General features: G+C 37.3%; 1 long non-coding RNA gene across 1 annotated transcript in view; it reads right to left on the reverse strand.

The window, feature by feature from the left end:
• Nucleotides 1–8,869: 8,869 nt before the first annotated feature.
• Nucleotides 8,870–11,628, reverse strand: part of LOC147845636 (uncharacterized) — a 6,065-nt gene continuing 3,306 nt past the window's right edge. Inside the window, exon 2 of the long non-coding RNA XR_015480845.1 lies at nt 8,870–11,628. This exon is cut by the window's right edge and continues 36 nt beyond it. This is a non-coding gene — a long non-coding RNA (uncharacterized LOC147845636).

Genomic DNA, 11,628 nt, shown 5'->3' on the forward strand with positions numbered 1-11,628 from the left:
TTCATTCATTCATTTTCTTTCAGCTTAGTCCCTTTATTAATCAGGGGTCACCACAGAGGAATGAACCGCCAACTTCTCCAGCATTTGTTTTACACAGCGTATGCCCTTCCAGCTGCAACTCAGTACTGGGAAACACCCATACACTCTCATCCACACACATACACTTCGGCCAATTTAGTTTATTCAATTCACCTGTACCGCATGTCTTTGGACTCTGGGGGAAACTGGAGCACCCGGAAGAAACCCACCCATGAGGAGAACATGCAAACTCCACTCAGAACCGCCAACTGACCCAGCCGGGACTCAAACCAGCAACCTTCTTGCTGTGAGGTGACAGTGCTAACCACCGAGACCCCATGTCACTCAGCAGTGACTATATTAACATTATATAATGGACCTGTACTGTACATTTCTTGTGAACTGTGCTTTGCAATATGGTGCAATAAACACCTCTTCTTGTATGTAGCTTTGATATTTTATTAATGTTTGTTCATGTATTGCAGTGAATCCCAAATGTTTCTATGAGCAAAACCCATTTGAAATAAAATGTTTACTTGAAATATCTCGTGGGGAATTATTTAAATTATTGAACAGCATGTTTGCATACTGATGTTGGTTCACGATTGCACTCATACAAACAGGTAGGTAAACATAATATATTTCTATCTATATTTAGGGTTGAAGGCCTTCATTTATTTATATTTTGCATTTGAATTAATTATCATCTTTTTGGCAACTTGCAAATCCACTGTATGGGGAAAACTTGATGAAAAAAAGATGTACTTTTTTTATAGCATTTAATGATGTTTATATCAAAACTCACAGCATATTTTCTTTCTCTTTCCTTTTTTAATAAAAATATGGCACATTTAATGCAGGCAGGGGTGGATTTCGTGATTTTGGGGGCCTCAATTCCAGTCAAGGGCCCCAAAAGTTCTAAAATGCACCTTTTAAAATTTCTTTTATCATTATTTTGCTATTTTTTTAATATTATTTGATCTCTTTTTCTACATTTTATGCAAAACAATAGTAACATGAAAAGCAGCTTGTGAAACATTTGAAACAATTTGTTTTCTTAAGATGAATTCACAGCTAAACATAATAAATGAACTATTTCATTTTAAAACTAAATCTTTACTGATTTGACTGCAGGACTGGTCCATGATTGAAAGTGGGTGGGGGGGGACATTTGCGCAGATGTAATAATTAAATTCAGATTAAAATTTTTAGACCCTCACTGTACAAAATATGATAGAAAACAATGATGTAGATAATTTATAGTATCTTTTATTCTTCCAGATATTTATTTGGGTGCCCTCAGATTTCCTGGGGCCCTGAGCAGCCGCTTACCTTGCTTATTGGTTAAATCCGTCCCTGAATGCAGGTCATTCATTCATTCATTCATTCATTCATTTTCTTTTCAGTTTAGTCTCTATTAATCAATGGTAACCACAGTGTAATGAACCGTCATGAATGCAGGTTAGATAAAAAGCTATTTAAAAGCAATCTAAAGTATTTACAATACATGAGTAATAATTTTTGTTCAACAGTAAAGGTAAATAGTCAGTTAATTGTGGTTAAATTTTCAGTTTAGGGTGAACAATCCCTTTAAACAAACAAAAATATATAAATAAACGTACAGTAATATTAATATAAAACTAGAGCTTTTGGAGCTTCACAAAGTATTTACTTTTAAGTTGCCATGATGGTTAGTTCAAGTTCAAGTAAACTTTATTGTCAATCAAACCATGCTACAGTACGTTACACAGCAGACTGAAATTGCGTTTCTCCCATACTCCAATGTGCAATTTAAAACAAAAATATGACACACACTAGACATAAACTAAACATTTAACTAATATAGTACAAGAGAAATTGAATAAATAGACAATAATAAACTGTGAACAATTACCAGATATTCTATTGTTCCAGAATATGACCAAGTTGGGGTATTTATGGTAGTGCAATTAGGTGCAGTATGGCAAAAGGTGCAGTATGGCAAAAAAGAAGCCGACTTAGAAGCTAACAGCCTACCAGTGGTGTAGAGTAACAAATTACAAATACTCCAGTTACCGTATTTAAGTAGTTTTTCTCAGGAATTTGCTTAGCCGTTTTAAAAATGTGTACTTTTACTTTCCCTTGAGTACATTTTAAGTGCAGTATTGGTACTTTTAATCCACTACTTTCCTTCAACCTGCAGTAACTACTTTATTTTATTTTTGTCTATGGGGATTAGAAAAATCATTCCTGTGATTCCTGTCCAAAAGTGTCCAAGAAGATCTCCAAAATCTTTACACACAATGACCCAGAGACTGTTTGATGCATGTCACTGACAGATGTTTACCGATGACCGAAATGGCCTTAAACACCAAGCAGGTACAAGATGTCAACATGACGTTAGATTGAAGTTGTACCTCAACGTCTGGGGACGTTGCTTTTTATTTGGAAATGAAAATCGGTTTGACGTCAGAACCCTACATCAGGCTGATGTCGATGCCCAATGTCCTACGTCCAAACTAAAATCAACCAAATATCAATGTCTAATGATGTTACAGCATGCCGTTGTGTGGACCAATATGATTACCAATATGACATTACCAATATGACATCTATAAGACGTTGGATTTTGGTCGCCTTACCTGATGAATAAATGATTGATCAATTGACGTCAATATGATTTAAAATATTGGCTCGAGGGTTGGATTTTAGTCACTTTCCAACACAACCTAAAACCAACCAAATATCATTTAGTTCATTGCTATTCATATCATTTGACATTGTTATTGCTGATCAAAATAAGATTGTTCTTAGACGCTGGCTAGACTTTGAATTTTGGTCACCTGATCTCACGACCTAAATCTAACCCAATATTAATGTCTTATGACGTTGTGTGCCTGCTGGGCAATAACTAAATGCACTACAGAATGTTACGTTTACACACATCCACAAATTACATGTAAATGCATCAGCTTTTTATAGCGTATATACTCTATATACTCTAATATAGAGTAATACTTGAGTGCACTTCTCTTGAGTGCTTTTAAAAGGTCAACGTTTTACTCCTACTTTGAGTAATATTTACTTTTACTCTACTTGCACTACATTTTTAAGCAAGTAATGATACTTTTCCTAAAGAATGATTTTTCAGTAATCTTTCCACCACTGCAGCCTACACAGGCAGTAGGCAGCATGCATTTTCGGGTTACCACCAGTAAAACCAGCCCCAGCAACGATGGACCTTTGAATTAAGCATCTTGCATGCGTTAGATACAGAAAAACTCAAGCACTTAGCTAGGTTAAGCGGCTCCTCTGCATCTGTTAGGGTGATTCAGAATGGCCCTGTGGGATCGCCACTCTGGGTTCATCCTGTCTATTGCAGTGCATTTTTCATTGATACAATTTCTGCTTATTTGCAAAGGCCACACATTTTCCGCCCCATGCAAAACATGTTTAATATGCAGTGTTGTCTGAAGCTCTGCCGAATTACTAGAAGGGAATAAATCTGCTCAAAGAACAATCTCAAGTCAGAGGAGAGGTCGCTTACGGCAATGCTGGATCCAGCCCGGGGCAACTGTTCGGTCCAATCCACTTCAGCGCTGAGCTACTGTTCAACGGCAGGCTGCTTCGACAATCCCAACATCACTAGCAGGACCAGCAGAATGCAGAAGAAAACAATACGACCAGGCATGTCCTCGGGCCTAATAGAGGAGACAGAGCGCACACTGTCAGAACGCTTACATGTAATGCGAGTTTGATTACTCCACCGGAAAATGCGTTATCAAAAAGGGCTGAAAGTCAATTTATAATTTGCGATTGCACAGATACAATTTATGCGTTGTGTCAGTGTGCAGCGTGCTCATATATTATGGCTTATCAGATAGCGAAATTGGTGTAAAAGAAGGAAAAGGGTTCATAAGTGTGCTGCGGTGGAGTCCGTCATGCAGGCCTAATTGATTGTGTAAGGTAGAACATCCTTCAGCGGTCAGCGTTTTATATCGGATAGAAATGCTTTCAACTCATCATCAAAACACAGGCTTACTGATTTTGTTTTCGTGGGTTTTACAGACACAAATCACAGCTGCTTTGGTCACAACTCTAAATGTCATTTGCAGGATTAAAGGATTTCTAGTGAAGACTTTCATTTCCTAAATCAGCCGCATCTAAATACATTTTCTATTTATGAAGAATTTTTGCCATGCTCGATAAAAGCTTTACTCAAAATGTCCCTGGGGGTGCTGGCATTATATTGGAGCTTACTATTATAACTGTGGGTATCTCACTTTAGGAGATAATTATAGTTGTTTTAAGGACTAAATAAGCTTTCTAATGAAATGTACTTACTTACTAACACCACACGATAGAATGATTACACAGTGTATTTGAATCTATACATTATACTTTAAATTAATACCTTTCTTTGCGTGATACTTTGACATTACAGTTCGCTATTTCTTTTTTGTATCAGCCTATGATTGGCAATAAAAAAGCAATGATTGAGAAAATTCTTACATATACCCCCCATTCTTACATATTAGCCCATGCTATACCTGACAAAAACAAAAATAATTTGTTTAATAATGATAAAATAATAATGTTTACTAAAATTGTTGTATCCTGATATATACAAAGTTAAAGTCAGGATTATTAGCCCCCCTTTTGAATTTTTTTTCTATTTTAAATATTTCCCAAGTGATTTTTATCCGAGCAAGGAAATTTTCACAGTATGTCTGATAATATTTCTTCTTCTGGAAAAGTCTTATTTGTTTTATTTCGGCTAGAATAAAAGGCTTATTTAATTTTTTAAAAACCAATTCAAGGTCAAAATTATTAGCCCCTTAAAGCTATAATTTATTTCGATAGTCTACAGAATAAACCATTATTATACAATAACTTGCCTAATTACTCTAACCTGCCTAGTTAACCTAGTTAAGCCTTGGAATGTCACTATAAGCCAGGGGTCACAAACCCTGTTCCTGGAGAGCTACCTTCCGGCAGAAATCAGTACCAACCCTGATCAAACACACCTGAACCAATTAATAGTAATTAAAGCAGCACTTGATAATTACAAACAGGTGTGTTTGGTCAGGGTTGCAACTAAAATCTGCAGGAAGGTAGCTCTCTAGTCAAATATTACTTACTGTCATCATGGCAAATATAAAATAAATCAGTTATTAGAGATGAGTTATTAAAACTATTATGGTTACAAATGTGTTGAAAAAAACAGAATTTGGGGGAAAATAAACAGGGGGTGGGGCTTCAACTGTATATATATATATATATATATATTTGAATCCTCAAGTTTTATATGAGAATTGTGTCCTCAATCAAGTGGAAAGGCTTCTGAATGATCCAACAAATTTTTTGTTTCCACATTATGAATTGCTTCCCTCTAGTAGGAGATGTAGAGTCCCAAAGTGTAGGTTGAACCAAGATCCTTTGTACCAGTTTCAGTGGGTTTACTAAACAAGAGTTTATCTTAATTAGCATTATAGTTATTGTAACTACTGTATTTGTATTGTTTATTTTGTTTGTTTCTATAGAATGTCAGCAGCAATATGGTGATGCCCATAGCAAATTTCCTGTCAAGGACTATAAAGTTTTACTACTACTACTTACTATTACTACTACTACTACTGTGCAAAAGTCTTAGGTTTCACCCCCAAAAAGAATTAAACTTGGTATATTTCTATATTTTAGCACGTCAGTTTGAAATATCAATTTAGGTTTCCAAACATAATTTTTGTCATTAATTGTATTTGTACAGTAAGATTATAGTCTGCACAAAGAGTCTGACAACAGCCAGTACTCCACAAAAAAATCTGATGTGATTTTCATCCAGTCTGTCTGGAATTACATACAGAAACAGAACAAACTGAGACAAACTGAATCCAGAAGAACTTTGGCAACATCTCTAAAATGCGTCAAATGAGTCAAAGAGTGCAAAATTGTCACTTTCTGATAAACTGGCGCCAAATATCAAAAAGAAAAAGGAAATTTGTTGTGGTAGGACAAGCTTCTGAGGGCCTGTTTCTATAATAAATGACCTGCACCTCAGAAGAAGAAGATGACAAACAATGAGCAGGCGGTGGCTTTTTGAGATCACTTTTTGGGAATGCTGCCATTCAAGACGGGAGGTAATAATACTGAACCATTTTAAAGAATGACTTTAGCCAAGAGATTTTAGAATGACAAAAACAATATTTCAGATGTTGTGAAATGTGGTTCAACCACTGTTTGTCCAATAATATTGTTCATTTATTTCTTGTGTGACAAAAATCACATGATTTTTTTGAGGTGCATGCTGGAATGTATTTGGTAAATGTTTACATTGTGGTTTATGCATATGTTTATGAAGTTTATCCTACTCACTTTTAATACACATATCACATACTCCTTTTAATACACATACACATAATATGCATACACATACGCAAAATGTATGCACATCTTGACATTTTCATTAAGCTTTAGGGGGGTAGGGGTCACATTTACAGCACTCAAGTACATTGAAAATAAAGGCCATGACTGAACATAGAGGACGATCTCCAAGTGGCCATTCTCATACTCTTCCAACATTACTTGCAACTCACCATTTTCACTAGCCACATTTTTATTGTTGGGAAAAGATCATTTTATATGCATAAATTTGACTTTTTGACATGCTAAAATTAGTTGATTTAGACTTTGCTTTAGGTCCACTTGCCTCCTCATTCATTTAACTTTTTGTTTGAGTATAAACTTGCTCAATGTGCATAAGAAAATCGGTTGTGGTTTCATAGTGTCTCTCTGCAAATTGTTTTTATTTCATAAGGCTTTTCAGGGCTTAACACTAAGGATTTACCAAATTTATCTCCGACCAAACCAAAAATAAATAAAAAATAATTTATTAGCCACAAATGTTAAATAACATGTAAAACCATGCCAAATATAGCTGTATACATGCTCTTTTTATTCAACAAAACCTTATTAAAACCTTAAAATTATTATTGCCATGTCTCTAAAACTATGCACAGTAGCCTAGTCTGTCCAGTGTAAAGGTCTCTCAGATCACTAGTTAACTACACATACATGGAACGTTAATCTCCTATTAAAGCAAAGTTATTGTAATAATGATAATAGAGACTTATTACAAAAATAACCCTACGCAAAATAAAGCAGGTGATAAACCTGCCGTGTGTGATAAAGGAAGGATGATCACACACACACAAGTAACATTAGGCCCATAATCTGTTGTGTTCAAAGAATAGTTAATACAAAACCAGCAACCACCGCTGCTGCTTGAAAAAACACATATTTTAAAAACATCCGGAGCTTTTGGAAGCAGCAGGATTGTGGGTGCACAAGCATCACTTTTTGTTGCGTTTCCAGGCACGGTTGCTTCACGCTAGGAAATGGAAGCATGCTTGCTTTTTTTAAACAGTTGTGCGTATCACATCACCTGTGCGTACGAGTGATCATCCTCTCATCTGAACATTCAGATCATTCATCTGCTTTCTTTTGCTCGCGCGCATACTATTTTTGTCGGTCATGCTGCTTCTCTATTCTAAGATGACATTTGCATGTATATTGGGCCATCTTTATTGTCGAACCCAGCTTTTAAGTAAACTATCATTTAAAAATGATCTTCAACCAGCCAAAGTGGCTAATGACAGTGGTTGTCTATCCCGCCACAGCTGAAATCTACCCGCATTGGGCGGGTTGGCGAATGTTAATGTAAAGCCCTGGTTGTAAGACTGTTGCACTTCTTTGTGTGCTGTCAATAAGCTTGTTTATATGGTTCCTATTGGGGTGTGTGTGCACCAGTGTGTGCAATGTGGACCATAGTGGGGTTCGCGAGTCACTGGAATTGTTATTTTGGGGGTCGCGAGCTGAAAAGTTTAGGAACCCCTGCTGCAGATCACCCTAAATGTTGGACATTGTAAAAAGGGAATGCTGTTAAAACACTGCCCCATGGCCACAGATGAAAGCTTGCATGTGATATGCAAAGACAAAGATTTACACTTGTGCTTATCGTATTTTATGACAGGGTCAGGTGTTCATGCCCTCAGCGCAGCTTATGAACTCATTTGACTGTCACTGTGCAGCCATTAGAGCACAAGGCATGTGGCAGAGATCCTGCTAGCTCAACTAAGATAAAATTCATTCCAGTCCTGATATATATTTAGGTCTACCAAGGTCCCTGTGTCCTTAGTCTAATGCCACTAGATATCCCCCAGCCTAGCTGTCTGAGCAGATTAATATTGTTATCTGTACAGATTTCCTCCAGCTAGTCCATGACTACACACCGTGTTCAGCAGAAGAGTTGAAAGCAGCTCCTGCCACAGATGCTCCCACAGTTTAAGGCTCCTTTCAGGGCTGAGGTATCGAGCCATTGTCCTAGTAAGACCTGATGCTGTTTTTGTGAGAATGTGTCTCGGCTAGTTTTTTTTTTCAGTTTAAATGGTGCATTAGGCTAAAGACAAGAACAGCATTCCATTATAGGCGAAAGTACCTGGGTGAAACAAAGCATCCTTAGAGACATAAAGACAGACAAACGGATAGGGAAAGTGCAGAGGTGAAGTTATACACAAAACCAAGGACAGACAAAGGATTCAAAATAAACAATACCAACATCACAAGATGGGTATAGCTCAAAGTGGTTAAATTATTTCATACCCAATCTAGAAGCAATTTTAAGTTTCAGTTTACTTACAAAGAGGATCATTTCCCCAGAGCAACTGGAGGTCAAGGGCCCAGTGGTAATTAGGCAATAATTTGCAGTCCTTGAACTGACATTGCAAGGGTTAGAACATTGACCTATTGATAGTCCAGATCCTCATTCTCAACATCTCCATCATAACCTGTGACACGCAGGACCTGCACATTCATATTTTATTGGTTGCAATAGAACATTTAATGCTCTGGTATTCCAATTAAACCAGTATTGTCCCAACAGGTCATAACCGAGTCTAACCCAAAGAATAAATTTTAATATCAAAATCCATATGAATTATTTCACCTCAATAATAACAAGTTACATAATATCAGCAGTGTTTTGGATTCTTTTAAAATCCACATGCTCCTTTTTATATAATTAAAGCAGCTAAAATAAGCTGCTCTAAACTCCCCCTACTGTGATATCACAAGTCCTGCTCATGACTGCTGACGATCTAACATATTAGCATAAGTGAAATTTTACTAAGCTATACTAACTATTCATATTAATCACACAGACAGCAATAGGTACTGCCTCTGTTTTCTTATCAATATACAGATAAACATATATTAAATATAAACATATGTCTATATCAATTGATATTCATCAATAACAAAGAGATTTCTGACGGTGCTATTAATGGTTTGGGCCTTTCAAGGTAGAAACCATCAGAACTCGTTTGTTTTGTCATTTTAATAAAATAACAATGTTAGAATAAATCTCACAGATTTAAGAAAAGTAAGACTAATATAATTATATAGCTTTTATATTGAAGTTACAATTTTTAAAAAGATCAAAATGACTGTAATAAGGGCACGATAACTCCCTTTTAATATTTCAAATTAGTTTTATCACAGCCAAATCCCCCTGTAGCCCAAGACTAGTTGCCCACCGGAGTTAAACAGGGTTTGAGCCTGGTTAATCTCTTTTTAAAAGATATTATGGGAGAAAAAACTACTTGCTACTGCAAATTATCTTAATAGCGTAAGTAAGAGGTGCTTATAAAGTGTGGTCCGTGTGGGTCCTAATGCACCACCACAGTGATAGGGACATCCTCAGATGACATGTCAAACCAAGGACTTAGCACTTTGTGGTCATTAAAAGTCCCATTTCTAAAGAGTAAAATGATTGGGTGTAATGTAATTATCCAGGCTTCGGGTACTTTGTATTACACTATACTCTTTTTTAGGTACACCTAATTAACTGCTCGTTGATGCAAATTCCTAATCAGCCAATCACATAGCAGCAACTCATCAGCAACAGTGCATTTAGGCATGTACACATGGTCAAGACGTTGTGCTGCAGTTCAAACTGAGCATCAGAAATGGGAAAAAAGGGGATTTAAGTGACTTTGAATGTGACATGGTTGTTGGTGCCAGACGGCCTGGACTAAGTATTTCAGAAGCTGCTGATCTACTGGGATTTTCACGCACTCTAGGGTCTACAGAGATTGGTCCAAAAGAAAGGAAATATCCAGTGAGCAGAAGTTCTGTGGGCGCAAATGCCTTGTTGATGCCAGAGGCTAGAGCAGAATGGCCACACTGGTTCGAGCTGATAGAAATTTTACAGTAAATCAAATAACCACTCGTTACAACCAAGATATGCATATGAAGAGCACCTCTAAACGCGCAACATGTTCAACCTTGAGGCAGATGGGCTACAGCTGCAGAAGACCACCTCCTGCACTTCCTGTCAGCTAAGAACAGAAAACTGAGGCTACAATTCGCACAGGCTCCCCAAAATTGGACAATAGAAGATAGAAAAACATTGCCTGGTCTGATGATTTTCCATTTCTGCTGCGACATTTAGATGTAGGGTCAGAATTTGGCATCAACAACATGAAAGCATGGATCCATCCTCCCTTGTATGAATGGTTCAGGCTGCTGGTGGAGGTGTAATGGTGTAGGGATATTTTCTTAGCACACTTTGGGCCCATTAGTACCAATTGAGCATTACTAAATATGTCCATTTCTTTATGACGACAGTGTACCCATCTGCTGATGGCTACTTCCAGCAGGATAATGTACCATGTCATAAAGCGCGAATCATCTCAGACTGGTTTCTTGAATATGACCATGAGTTCACTGTACTCAAATGGCCGCCACAGTCACCATATCTCAACACAATAGAGCACCTTTGGGATGTGGTGGAACAGGAGATTCATATCATGGATGTGCAGCTGACAAATCTGCAGCAACTGCGTGATGCTATCATGTCAATATGGACCAAAATCTCCATACTGGAATATTTCCAGTGCCTTGTGGTGGTTCTGAAGGCAAAAGGGGGTCCAAACCGATACTAAAAAGATGTACCTATTAAATGGACCAGAATTGTATAGAGTTTGTTGAAATTTTTTTGTCAAAATACCAGTCTCAGCTAGTGGTCTGTGCGGACTCTTATCTAACCTGGTAAAGAAAAAATATTGGTTATTATCCTATCATCTCAGGTTCAACTGATAATCTTTATTATACTCACCTACTTACAGTATTTGGGCTCTCTAACTCTTGTCAACAGTTTTTTCCCCTGACACATGCATATTCATTCCTTCTCTTTATCCTCAACCACTCGACCTGCTTAACAGATGTTAATGCCTTTATTATGCAGGAGAGACAAAACGTAGAGTGTGAATGAGAGAGCGGAGGAGGGGTTCTCAAAAAAAAATGGCCCCCACAGAATGGCAAAACACATCATTGTTATTGTACTGATCAGATCATTGAATTATATCCAGCCAAAGGACAGAATGGCCCAGCAGGGGAGATGCTGCTATCATCTGGACCACATTAAAGAGCAATGCCTCCCTATTGTTTCTGAATTACCATTTAATAGAGAAAGTTGTGATTCAAGGCTCTGTTGGCTCCACCGGCCATGCCAGCTTTCCCAGAGCTCTGTCCATTGAAGGAGCCCAGCAGAGGGTCTGGACCACTTCAGATCCA

This window comes from Danio rerio, chromosome 3 (genome assembly GCF_052040795.2).
Source record: "Danio rerio strain M-AB ecotype USA chromosome 3, GRCz13ab, whole genome shotgun sequence".
Classification (NCBI taxonomy): Eukaryota; Metazoa; Chordata; class Actinopteri; order Cypriniformes; family Danionidae; genus Danio; species Danio rerio.